Source organism: Egretta garzetta, unplaced genomic scaffold, assembly GCF_000687185.1.
Source record: "Egretta garzetta isolate BGI_Z169 unplaced genomic scaffold, ASM68718v1 scaffold6, whole genome shotgun sequence".
Classification (NCBI taxonomy): domain Eukaryota; kingdom Metazoa; phylum Chordata; class Aves; order Pelecaniformes; family Ardeidae; genus Egretta; species Egretta garzetta.
Window position 1 is genome coordinate 1,324,174 of NW_009260080.1, and position 13,820 is coordinate 1,337,993.

Genomic DNA, 13,820 nt, shown 5'->3' on the forward strand with positions numbered 1-13,820 from the left:
TTGTGACAAAAGACACATCTAAATTTGGACTCCCTGAGACTTAATGGACAACACACACATATTCTGCTCTACCTTGCTTTTTGTATAATTCATTTCAGTGATAATCAGAGTTGTCAATGTCACTGTACAAATAATTGTAGGTACTTTTTTTTTTTTTTTTTTTTTTGCTATATGAGGTTCTGTGGAGTGTAATCACATAGGTAGGAAACTTTATTCACATAGTTAAATGAGTTAAATGTCTTAACTTACATCTGTCTGCATCATATCATCACAGTTATTGGCACAGAAAAGAAGTGAAAGACTGGAGTAGGAACCTGAATGAAGATCAGTGCCTTTATTTTTCTTCCCGTTTCTCTCCTCTGCCTGTGTTCATCTACACAGATGACCCACCAATTATTAATACTACATTTGCTGAAGTTGACTAGAAAGCTAATGGAAGAGTACAGACATCTTTGTGGAAAGAAACCTTAAGAAGATGTGGTTCCATACATCTCATGAATAAACATAAATGACCAAGTTATTGAAGCATCTAAATTAACCATCACGTACTGGGCAGGTAAGGGTCTGATCATCTGGCTCTTCTCCACTGCAATGTGTCACCAAATGGCATTACCTCCTACTGTAATTAAAATGCTGTGAAAGGAACATACTTGGTTTTTTAACATTAAATCTTGTGTTTTAATTAAAAGTTGTTTCGAGAGGCCTCAGTTGACACTGGCTAAGGCTATAAATGTTCCATAGTTTAATTACATTAAAATCTAAGATTTCTCCTTCTCAGTAAGCCATCCAGCTATGCAAGCTAGTCATTATCTCTTTAGATACCAGTAGTTAAAAATTACGATTCAGTGTTACTGTCTTTCATGCTGTTTTCAAAGCATTCCCATGAAGCCTCAGAAGTGATTTTGCTTTCTAAATATCTTTTGTGCAGGTGTCCGATTGCTAACCTAAATAGTTCTCTTTGTATTATTTACTTGAAAATCAACAGCCCCATCGAGCCAATGCATGTGTGAACTGTGGTTCTAACACTATTGTCAGTGATAGATGGTGGTCTATAGCCAAAATGTAGGTGGAAACTGATGGTGTCCTTAGGCAATTGTAAAAGGAGTCATCTTTTGCATTTCTACACTTTCTTCTTTTTGTTTATGTCAAGGCTTTACATTTGGGACCAGTTCCAACAGATAATGACACATTGCACGACAGAATGACACAATGGACAAGGAATGGATGGTTCCTCTAACACCCACAAATTACTTATTGCAGATTCAAGAGAGATCCAAATATTTCTAGAAACCCTGTTGTTGGAACCAGGAGTTGCTTTCCAGGTAGGAGCCATTGACGTGAACCATGGACTGATTCAACCACTCAGATTATAGCCAATTTCTTCAAAATGCCTTTTATAAGAAGTGTCTAAAATCATGCCCTTACTCTGTTTGAAAATAAACTTGAAATCTAAAAAAGACAGTAGCAAAGTATTTGAACACCCTCAGCATATTCCAGCCTCTAACTAGGCCAAGTTGTAAAATTACTAGCAGTAGCAGTAGTATCCATTCTTTTTTGTTTAAGTTTCTATCTTTCTTAGGATGGAGGGTGATATTCTCATCTCCTTTATAAATGTGGATAAAACAAAATTGTTTGTTTCTTATTCTAAGAGTCTATGTGAAAAACATCCGTGATGACTGATGACAGTGTCAAGGAAGTCAGAGATCATTAAAACTATGTAGATATAAGACTTACATTTTAGCGTCCCAAACCCTTTCAGAAGTTTGGGCATTCAAACTATTTAGACATCAAAGTCAGCTGTATTCTCCTAAATAAATCCTTGGATCTGGACTACACTGTTTTCTTGGTTTTGTGGTCCTGATCCCATGGGAATGAAAACAAATAATACCTTTGACTCTCACATACTTTGTTTTGTTTCACGAATAACTAAGAAATCCCATATATAGTAACTCCCTCCTTCTCACTCATACACACAAATAAACAAGGAAAAAAAACTGTTTACCTAACCTGAGGTCCCTAACATAATTATTTTTGCACTTAACTGCAGAGCAACACATTCAAACTCTGAGGTTCCACAAAAAATTTTCCTCTGGCTTTATAAATAAGCGATTGTGTTTCTGATTTCTGAAGGGTTCATAAAAAGGTGAAAACATGTGCTTTTTTCCTGTATGGTTTTCCTTGCACACCCGATGAATACAAATCCCATTTTAAGAAACAAGTCTTAAAAAACAAAGTTTGTTTGTTTGTTTTCATTTAAATGACGTCTGGAATGTATGTAGTTTAATAAAGAGAATGCGCTGAAGGTGGAAGGCAAGTCTGCTTACCTGAGTCAAATTTACAGCCAATTTATTGAGAACATGTAAAAAATTGGAACCTGAGGTATATAACATGCATCCTCAGGGAAATGTGGGTCATTTAACTATATTGTTAAAGGATGTTTGAGCAAATCTGAGCTTATTAAAGCATGTAGATTCACACTCTAAGAAGTCTGGCATTCAAGTGGGCTGAATGACTCTGCCATTAAAAAAAAGCTGATACTCGATGAATATAAATCCAATAACAGTATAAATTTTCAAGTTTTTTCATCCAAGCTGTAAGTAATATATCTGACAACTCAGGCAGATGTCAGTAAGGTGTTACTATGAGACATTTTAACTGGTGTTGCTGGGTTAAGAACAGATAAAGTGAGATTCAAAGTGCCTAGCTGGGATGTCCAACTCAGATATTGCAATAATTAGATTAATAGCCCCTGTTAGAATATGCAAGTTTGGGCTGGAATACATTTCATAAATTTAAGTAGTCTAAAAGTCAGGGATTTAGTTGAAGATGCAGGGTTCCTCTTCAGCCAGCAATAACCAGCCGAGAGGAGATTCATCCACCAGCCCCAGATATCCCTATGTGAGAAAGGACGAGACACTCCCCGCCTCTGGCAGCATCTCTGGCTCAGTTGGCTATAGAGGGAGCTAGACAATCAGAGTAAGTGGGACCTCTCCACAACACTGAGCTAAAGTTAGATAAAGAACACCCCACACATGGTGCCCAGAGAGAGCCAGGCACTTCTGGAAAGTCTCACACAAGCCCTAAACACCACTCTTAATGCTAGCTTGTGGAAGGGACAATTGGTGTAGGAGTCTGTCTGAACACCTCTTCCCTCTGATGTTCTGGCAAATTAGGGTTCAGTCGTTCCTGTTCTTCCCAGAATCTAAGCCTTCACCAGAGCCAAGTTTCTGGCAATTAGAAGTTCTGTGCTGCCTAAAGATGGCTGGAGCAGGTACTCCTGCTTCTTTCCTTGGGGAAATAGTCCACCCTTTGAGAAGGAAGCTGGGATGATCCTTTATCCACCTGAGCCTGTTTAAATCCTCAACTTCCTAGCTATCAGAATGCATAATAGTCTAAAGAGAAGGAGCCCTCCACATGTCCTGGTAGGACTAGAGAGTGCACAAATGCAAGAGATCTTTGCCAGAGAAGAAAGAGTGAACTAGGAGAAAGAGTGAACTAGACTAGACATTAGGCAGACACTTTGGGGTTTGGTTTTATTATAATGCAACACAGAGTAAAGCAATCTTGATGGTATAGTCTGGTACTCAGGTCTCCCTGTCTTTTGGATGAGTGACTTAAGTGCTAAACATATGTTCCTGAAGTGCTGATGAAGTACCTATCCCTTTTGTGGTTTAGACCCTGGTATACTTTATTGTGGTTATTTCCATTTGGTTAATTCCTTTTGTTTTTCCACTTAAATAAAACTAAAACATTTCCTAGTTTTTCTCCAGAAGGTAACAGTGGTTTGCAAATTTCATCCTATGCTCACTTACATTCACTCAGTGGCTTACACCTGGAATAATTTATGTGACTTTGCATAGTCTCTGCGAATTTGCATTTGCATTCTTTTTTTTTTTTTTTTTTCCCACAGAGCTATATTATAATTCCATTCCACGGAAAAGGTCTGACCATAATCTTTACCATTATTACTTCTAATTTTTAGAGTACATTAATAAATTTTAAGGTTAAGAGAGACACTATGATCTGATTTTCTACTTAACACAGGCCAAAGAATTGCAAATGTCTGGGAAATATTTATCACCACAGAGCTTAAGATTTTAGACAGATGGGTAGATTTCTATCTTCTTTTTAAAAACTTGAAAATATGTCAAACACAAACTTTAGAAATGTATTTTTGAATGGAGACTTAACTCTTCCCTTCTGTGTTAAGATCGAGTGTGAGGGTCCAGATGATAATTTTATACCAAGTGAGAATAATTTTTTTCTTGCAGACCAGGATAGTTTAGAAACACTGACCTCAACCTTCCTCAGACTTTGAAACCAAACACATTTTTAAAGACATTTTCTCTACTTAAGTGAAATAATGCAGAGCTCAAGTTCCTCTCATCATTGGTATCATAGTATCTTTGATCATGTAATGTAAGAAAGACAAAAGATTAGATAATACCTTGGGCATCATGTTTTGTCTGTAGTCATAGACAGAGAAACAGCTTAAGAAAAAAGACAGTACCCTTAACCACCTGAGCTCCTTTAAAGGACATATACATCAAAATCTTGAAGCACTACCAAAACCTTATGCCAAAGGAATTTTTAGTAAAGCATACTAAGTGTCATTAGTGACTGTTCTTTACCAGATTGCATATTGTATTCCTAATGCTCTATTTATGAAGAAATTCAGCGTGATGAGCAAATACGTCAGCAACATAACAGTACATGTCTGAAACTGATTTCAAATGCACTTGTTTTATACTAATGTATCTTTAGATTTAGAGTTACTCTAGTAATACCAAATATAACTGCAGTCAAAATGAGATCAATGTACATCTATATTTACGTCTCTCTCATCTCTCTGTATCAAGAAGTCTGCTCGTGCATGGGAAGCAGGTGGATATAAATAGATGAGCTTTCAAAAACAACTGTTTCATTAGCAAGAGATGGATTGAGCAGACTGAACAGTAGGAATGAAATATTTATTAAGTATATATAGGAGCCACTCATGGTGAGAAGTCTGAGTTTGCCTGGAAGCAGCCTTGCTGAAATTAATCCTTGATACTCTGGAGTTTTATTATATCCTTTTTTCTGTTATTTGACCATCCTTTTCGATGGTACACATCACTGCAATCAAAATCTCATCCATGACTTTTATTTAATTTAATTTCTTATTTTGTTGGTGGCATTTCAGCTTTATTATAATTCAAGCAATTATTGAAGGAACTTACATTAATAGTGTACAAGCACCCGCCATCCTGATGTGGAGGAAGGCTAAAAATATTTTAAATTATTAACTTTTCTACACCATCAGCCCTTCAGTGATCACAAATATTGAAGGAAGCATATAGGAAAGTAGGTCAAATGACTTCAGATAACTGCAGGAGAAAGCCCCTGGGACAAAAATGAGAAAACCAAAGCACAAAATAATATAGAACTAGAAAAGGCTATAAAATATAATGAGAAAAAATGAGCACACTATAGCGAAAAGATGACAAAAGAAAGACACTTCGTTTACAACTCAGTAAAGAAAGCTATCAGTGGATGATAATGTGAAGAATTCAGTGTTTAGTGTCATTTTTACATCATGTTTCAGTAAAATTTCAACTGGTTTCAGTTGATTTTAACATAAAACATAGGCGGTAAAAAAAATCAAGCTAGAACAGATGCGTGTTTTCAAATCAACTGAGTCTGGTGAAATTAATTCTGGATTGATTAAAGAAGTAACCTAAACAGCCTCTGAAATATTAATGAAGAATTGAGAACTCATGGAAGATGGATGATGTTTTCATGAATAAACGTAAGCTTTTTCAGTCCCTAACTTTAAGCATTTAATATAGACATCTAAATTAGCTAATTGTCTACACTTATTTAGTATTTAATCCAAATATATAAAAGTTTTCTATGTCTCTGCAGTGATTAGAAGGGGTGCCTAATTTGCCAAGATCCTTAATTGGGGTACCACAGGTAAATTACTGAAGTATTTTGATTGTAATATGTATCTTTAGAAAAGGAACAGGAGGTGGTGTGCAACTACAGACCATCCAATTTGTTTTCAGTTACAGAAAAATACTAAGTAAAATAGTAAAATTATTTTTAAGCAATTATCATAGACAATAACAGGAAATGTGAAATAATCAACAATGATTTTCAAGAATAAGTAGTTTAAAATTATTTCACATATCAACTGACAAATCATGTGGCTAAAGGAGAAACCGTAGTCATCATGTATCTCAGCCAGATGAAGGTTCTTAAAATGTCCTGTATGATCTTCTCAAAATCAGGCTAAAAATTTGCCAACTTGTATTTATGGTCAGATACAGGCAAAAACAGATAGAAGGTTGTATGCAGAGAATATCTAATACTGGCTGATTTTTGTAGACTTTTGGGGTCATCATTGTATTGGGTACTGCTGTTTTCACTAATTACTAGGATAACAGAATAAAAAGTCTGCTCATTTAAATTACAGATGACACTAATTTAGAAGTGTTTGGTGTCATGTTAGTGTGCTGAATTGGAATTATATAACAGATTGGAGAATTGTTCTGAAAAGATGAAATAGGATGTAGTTCTGTACGGAAGAATGCAAAGATCTAAAGTTAGGTGAGAAGTCATCAGCACAGATTAGAATGAAGAAGTGATTTAGATTGCATTTTAGTATGAAATAGTCTAGGGATATAAGAGAACACAAACAGAATAAAAGCAACATTTAAGCTTGTGCAATAAAAGGCAAATATCAGTAGGTGTGTGCAAACAGAAGTAGGACCCACAAGTAATCACCTCCCTTTACAAAACATTGGAGAAGCTCCAGCTAAAACACTGTGTCCATTACTGGGCAGTGCATTCCAAGGTAAGAATCAAGGAGAGCTCAGATGAGTGCTACAGGAATGATCAAACTTCTACAAAAATTGACCTGCAGGAAAGAGGAAAAGAACTCCAGGTGCCATTTTTAAAGAAAGAATCCTGACACATAAAAAGTTAAAAGGTAAGCAGAAATTGAAGTAAGAGAGATAAATTGAACATCAAGGAAAAGAGAATCTTACTGTAAGGCAAGTTAGCTCCTGGAACTTATTATCTAGTTTATCACATGGAGGACAGTTTTAAGAAAAGGTTAGGCAAATATCTCTTGGGAATATTGGCCTTGTCTGAGAGTCAGGGATAATTAGATGGCCTTTGAGATCTCTTCCAGGCCAGTTTTTCTTTACAGCATTACCAAGAATTTTCCATGAAGAAGCTCACTCTGACCACTAGACAAAGCGAATGACAAAACTGAGAACAACCTGGGAGAATTAAAGTCCACTTGACTCTGCTTGTTGGGCACTTTTTGTTCAACAGGTGAACAGGGGAAAAAGTCTTTTGTCTACAAATCAAAACCCTGACCGTCTCTTATTATATCTTATTTCATTGGAGAGCATGTAAGTTTTTAAAAACCTGGATAAACTTGTCTGAATATAAGGAATTTGAAACTAACTTTAGTATAGGAGAGAAAAGCTGGAAAATATGATCTAATTTTACAAGCCGAGAAACCAAGAAGTAAATCAAAGGAACACAAATGTAATAATGCTGGAAAATATTCAGGATTTTTAAGTCAACTTAATAACTTTAATGACTGTGGTTATAATGACTTTTAAATACTTTCAGTTGTAATAAAGACATGCAGCTTACTAAGAAATAGGCCATGCTCAAGAAAATCATCTAAATTCATGAAACTAAAGTAGAACTAAAGTCCAACAAATAATGAAAAAAAAAGAACAATGAAAAAAAAATCATGAAAAGTTTGCAAAGGGCAAAAGGCCTGGCTAACCTATTTCAGAGGATTAGTTTACCCAGCTAATCACAATGGTTTTGTGTATTGCAAAATGTTATTCGTGCTGGCTGAAAACTTTCTTGAGACAACAGCAAACAATTAAAATGAGATAAAAATATGTAAATAGGCAAGAAGTCTTTTTGTTAAGACCACATATATCCCCATCAGCACATGAATGTAAAATGAACAGCAAGATAAGGACCAGACAACTTTTCTGTCCTCTTTCTGACTTTAGACTCAGGTGTTCACTGGAAGATGAAGACTTTTCTCAGTCTTCTCTCCAGTAGCACATTGGGCCAAATGGAGAAGATTCATCCTGCCTTTCCTCCGAATCCACATTTTCTGAGCAGCACAGTCAACATGCATGTGTAACAGCAACTATATGCAAGTTGTGAGAATTTAGGGAGGATTCTGTAAGGACCTAGTTCTGGCTATGCCTGTAAGGAATGATCATAGAATCATAGAATAGAATTGTAGAATCACTTTGGTTGGAAAAGACCTTTAAGATAATCAAGTCCAACCTTTAACCTAACCCTGCCATCCCACCACTAAACCATGTCCCTAAGCACCTCATCTATCCTTCTTTTAAATACCTCCAGGGATGAGGACTCTACCACCTCCCTGGGCAGCCCATTCCAGAGCCTGACAACCCTTTTGGTGAAGAAATTTTTCCTAATGTCTAACCTAAACCTGCCCTGGTGCAGCTTCAAACCATTCCCCCTTGTCCTATTGTCCGTTACCAGGGAGAAGAGGCCAACCCCCACCTCACTACAGCCTTCTTTCTGTCTTTCAACAGTGTCTTTTTTTCCCTGAGATGATTCCAGATAAATGCTACTCAACACCATGTCCAACTTATGTTTGTGTTTTTAGTGTACATGTTAATATGGTTTACACATGCATGGGAAATAATGTACAAAATTTCAGTTTAATGTAAGTATCTCCTCAGTCGTTGATAAAATTATGATTTGATGAAGACATTGCATAATTACCCACCCAATTTCTCTATTTTAGATACCAATAAAACTTGTTCAGAATGAAAAGTTTTGAAGACAATGATAAATATAACATGTCCATCAACTAGTTGAAAAAAAACTACTTAAAAGAAACCTGTGTTCACCTTAACATTACAGAGGGCGGCCCTTAAGACAGATAGGCTAATCTTTTTTTTAATCTCTTATTTCAGATTAATTTAACAGTTTAGTGCACTGCATTAAATATCTTTCAATTTAACAGCTACATTTTCCATGTGTCGGGGTAAGCATTTTCCTCAGTTCCAATGTCAACCTACAGGTAAAAAGGGTGGACCAAGAAGGAGGAAAAAAAAAAAAAAACCTTCTGAGAAATTAGTTTGTTGACACTAGAGCTAGTGCTCCATTTCTCTAAACTGATGGTCATTAACACTTTAGAAAAATCAAGCTATTTCTAACCTAAATATGACCTGGAAAACTGTCCTTACACTTTAGTAATGAACAGCTTTGAAACAGAGCCCCAGATAGGGCCCTAGGAAGATAATTTTCTTTTCATTCCTCCAGTATTTAAGTAGCTGTAGAAGTGGCACTGCACACAGTTATGTGGCAGATGTCAGGGGCAGAGACTACAACTATACTTGAAAATAATCAGTCCTGGTTAAAATGGGGGTAAAGATTAAATTTTAGCTGTTTGCAGATAGTCAGCTAGTTAAAAACTTTAAAACTACATCCTGTTATCTCTTCTACTGTTCTATTCATGTTTATACTGAAGTTCTTAGTACTGAAGTCTTAGTAATGGCCTGAGCCAAGTCCTGGTCCCGTGGCAATAGGTTGGAATTTTGTTTTTTATTCTGTGGAAACACAAATTTGACTAACAGGACTGAAACTGCTTTTCTGTATGCCAAATTCAGAGGAAGTTATCGGTGGGTAACTAAGACCTAGGCCAATTCTTACAGAACTCAGTGGAATAACCCGTTGATTTCTGCCAAAACTGCAGAAAAGTGTGAAAGCAAAAGTCAAAAAGCATTGGTCACAACACAAGGATACTTTCCATCTATTTTTGATATGCACCAATTTTCCAGTATAATTTTACATCCTTGCACAATTCCAGACTAATACTGAAAAAAATGCATTAATGAATTAGTTCCAATATACTTAGTTCAGACAAATGTATTTTGAAATTATACTTCTTACAGTCCTTGAGAACTGCACCAATTTGAAGATATTGTCATATTCCTGAAAGAATGACTTAAAAAAAAAAAAAGGAGGAAAAAAGTATATGTTAAGTATATGTCAAGGCATGTCTAAAAGAACAAAAGAAGTTTTCCAGGATAAGATTAATCTGTACCCAGACAACAGTGGGGCCAGCAATAAAAATGAGAGTGTCTAGACCAATGTAAAAAGCAATAACACCAGCTAAGTGCTTGAAATGAATCAGTCATTTGGAGACCAGAAAATAATGAGTCAGTCAAACAAATAATATTCTACAAGGGTTAAAATTAAATCTTTAACTGATTAAAGGTTGAATGGTATTTCAAAGTTGATGAGAAATTAATAGCTTCCAGTAAGTTAAGCCAGGGATATTTCTTCAGCATGGAAACCCTTAACTGAATGTCAAATTCCCTATAGCTTGGCTCTTGCTAATCATTCATGCTAATTACTTACTACAAATTTGTAACAGGTATGACCAGCATGAGAGAAGCATGTTTAATTTTACAAAGTAATATAGAAGGTACTGTCCAAGTACATTGGAAGTCTGGTAATGAAAAGACATTTATTTGAAAACCAACTTCCCTATAGACAAAACTAGTCTTGGAAGTTCACATTCTTTCCTGAGTTCATTTGAAGAAGCACTGCTCTCCCAGTGCCATTAAATGGAACTCTGCATGTTAAAAAAAAAAGAGATTTCACTGTTGTGAGCTACTGTACCACACGTCGTGTTCATTATGAAAGTTAATTGTGACTCTAGAGACCAGATAACTAAGTTTGGGGGGTTTTCCTAAATAAATGTCAATAGCAGTTTACTTCTGCTATTAGTTTATACTCTTGTTAACCATTCTTACTCTCTATAGACATAGGAATGGGTTCAGTACAGTTACTTTGGATCTCAGACACTAAACAATGCTGGGATCCACTAGCACTTGGATAGGAAGCTATTAGCAATCTGTGGTGACACAGACATAGACAAGGAGACACTCTGGAAAAAAAAATGGTCTTACTGTAAGTTCTGGTATACACTATTATAGTATGCTTGTAGGGCATAATTCTTTTTTAAACTTAATACCACTCATTTGATGGCTTCTGCCAAATCCTGATCTCCCTGGAATAATTAGGAATTTTCCCCACTAAAATTATTGGACAGACTCCCATTGACTTTGATGGGCTTTCAAACAAGGTCTCAGAAAATTCTATTTTATATTAGGTATCCCAATATATTCATACTTCTATGGCTTAGAAACTGGGAAATCCTACAGGATCACTTATTGCTAAATACTAGAAATACAGCAGAAATTAGTTTCTTATGCTGTTTCAGTCCTCTTCTTCCATTCTTGTCCAAAACCCCACCAAACAGAACTTACCAAATTAGCAAACTAAAAGAACTAATGTTCCAAAACTCAGTTTTATGAACATCAGCCTTTGAGCAAACTCATATCTTAATACATCTGAAAAGCCTTTTGGACTTGTCTGGTAACTAAAGTACTGCATGCTTACGGGGATTCAAAGAATTTGAGTTTTCCTTCTGACTACAGTGAAATTATATGCAATCTCTTACTTAGACTCAGATGTGTGTTCTATGTAAGGATATTTTAATATTTAGCAGTAAAAAAAGTTACATATTTAGTCTTGCTTATATTTCCTACTTGGTAAAGGGCCATGTTCTGAGCATATTTATGGTAGTTCACCTAAAAGAACTGGAGAAAGGAAAGTACACTTGCTTTGCCCACCCCCACCCCCCCACACACACCTCACTGACTTGACTAACATATTTGCAAGGCTATTTTTATAAAGGATGTGCCAGCTGACTTTGATGTGTTTTTCCTGTTGCTGCTCTGCTGCTTAAAGCTTTTAGTTATTCCCTTTCACTTGGAAAAAAAGGTCTTTATTTAAGGCTTCTAGACACAACACTGAATTAAGGGTTGGGTTGATTTTCATCACTGTCGTAAAATGTTGGGAGGCATCACTTCTCAGAGACTGTGCCCTCATGCTTTAATCCTTCAATATATATGTTTCCTCTGGGAATTCACATATCCTGGAGTGTTTTGTCCCAAGATTGGCACTACAGGAGAAGCTAATCTGAGGACAGAAAAATACTTTGCCAGATATTTCTTCTCTTCAAACCAGTTTTGAGAACAAGAAGGGGAAATGCATGTCAGCCTCTTGGAAGGCTTTAGAAATTTCTTTGAGCAGTAAAACAAGGCATCATTTCATTCATTCTTTACTAGGAAAAAAATATATTCTTCAATGAATTGTGACTGAAAAGCACCCTTTCTACCTCTAGATTTTGTTTGTCTACACAACAGCCACTCAAAATCCCCAAGGACTCTGAATATTAACAGCAAAAGAAAACAATAAACTTAATATTGGTACTAATATATTATCAGAGGCTACAGATCTGATGATTTTGTTAGTTGGCCTGTTCTGTGAGATTTGTTCTTGACATCTATCATTAATATACCACACAGAGGTCACGAGCCACCCTGGGGGTTCATGCAATTCGTACTGACTAAAAGAACTGTCCTTATTTCATGAAAGGTGCTGCTTTCACTAGGATCTTAAATGATGACAGCAGTTCAAGATATAAATATCTTCTTGCTTTTCAGAGCAACATCAAGAATTTTAAGCAATCAAGGATCACAAGGACCTGGGGCCTTCCCAGAGCTAGAAGTCTCATAGAGAAGGATGGAAGGCAAACAGAGTGGACTTAGGCTAAAAAGCTGAGGCAGAGTCAGCAATGTGTCCTTGAGGAGCTGGACTTGCTGCTTCTTCTGATGTGGAAGAAGTGGTCACATAATCAGTTTCTAAGAGTGCCTTTTGCTATATGCTACTACCACCAACATTTGCTGATGGCCCAGATGTCCTAGTTTGGCTTTTCTGGAGATCAAACACAGACAATGATGACAGAGCAGTCAATCTCTCCTGCTTCAGCAGGGCTGGCCCTACTGCTTCCTCTTTGGTCTTTATTCCACCGAAAAATCCTTCTCATAAACAGAAACCTGATGTATCAGATTACCTTTTTCTTTCACTATGAAAGTCTGTATCATGTATTATTACCAGTCACAATATTGATGTCTTTTTGCAGGCATCTCTAAAAGAATAATAAAAGCAGCTTACAGATCCTTTCTCTCTTGAAAATTTATTGTCAACAAAACCACAAACTGAAATATATTATTTATCCTGGTAAATAACAAATAGAAGGAGTCTGCATCATGAATAATAATCTTTCTTCATTGTTTTTTGACCTATGCTAAAGCATAAGTTCCAGTTTTCATGAGTCATCCTAATTAGAGCAGTAATTGAAATTAGATTTGTTTTTTCCATCATAAATAGGTCATCCGTTAGAATAAATCATCTTATTGTCTTGCAGAGCTGTACAGGAGCTATGCAGCACACTGGGTTCTTGAAGCACTGTGTTCTGGACAATCAATAAGACAAATTTATGAACATGATTTGTTCAGTGAAGTAATTTAATTGTATGTAATCTGATCAGAAAGGATTTAGAAAAACGAAGTTGGGAATTGGGAAATGAGTAAAGCAGATGCATAGTAACACAAAAGCAAACCAGTAACATGAAGCTACTAAAATGTTGATTCAAGCTTTCATAGACTGGCCTATCTTCCTGGCTCAGGAAGCTTTTTGTATTAAACTCTGGCAGAAGTTACCCAGTGCAGCCAGGATGATACTGACAAAGCAATTTGCACCGTTGTGAGAATACTGGCACTAGTCCACCCATTGGGTTCCTGCTTTTTATATTTTCAGATTTTGAGTGGGTAGAAAGTTGTTTATAGTTCAAGGGGCTGGTCCTTACTAGCAGTGTAAAAAGTCTTCTGGAGCCAACT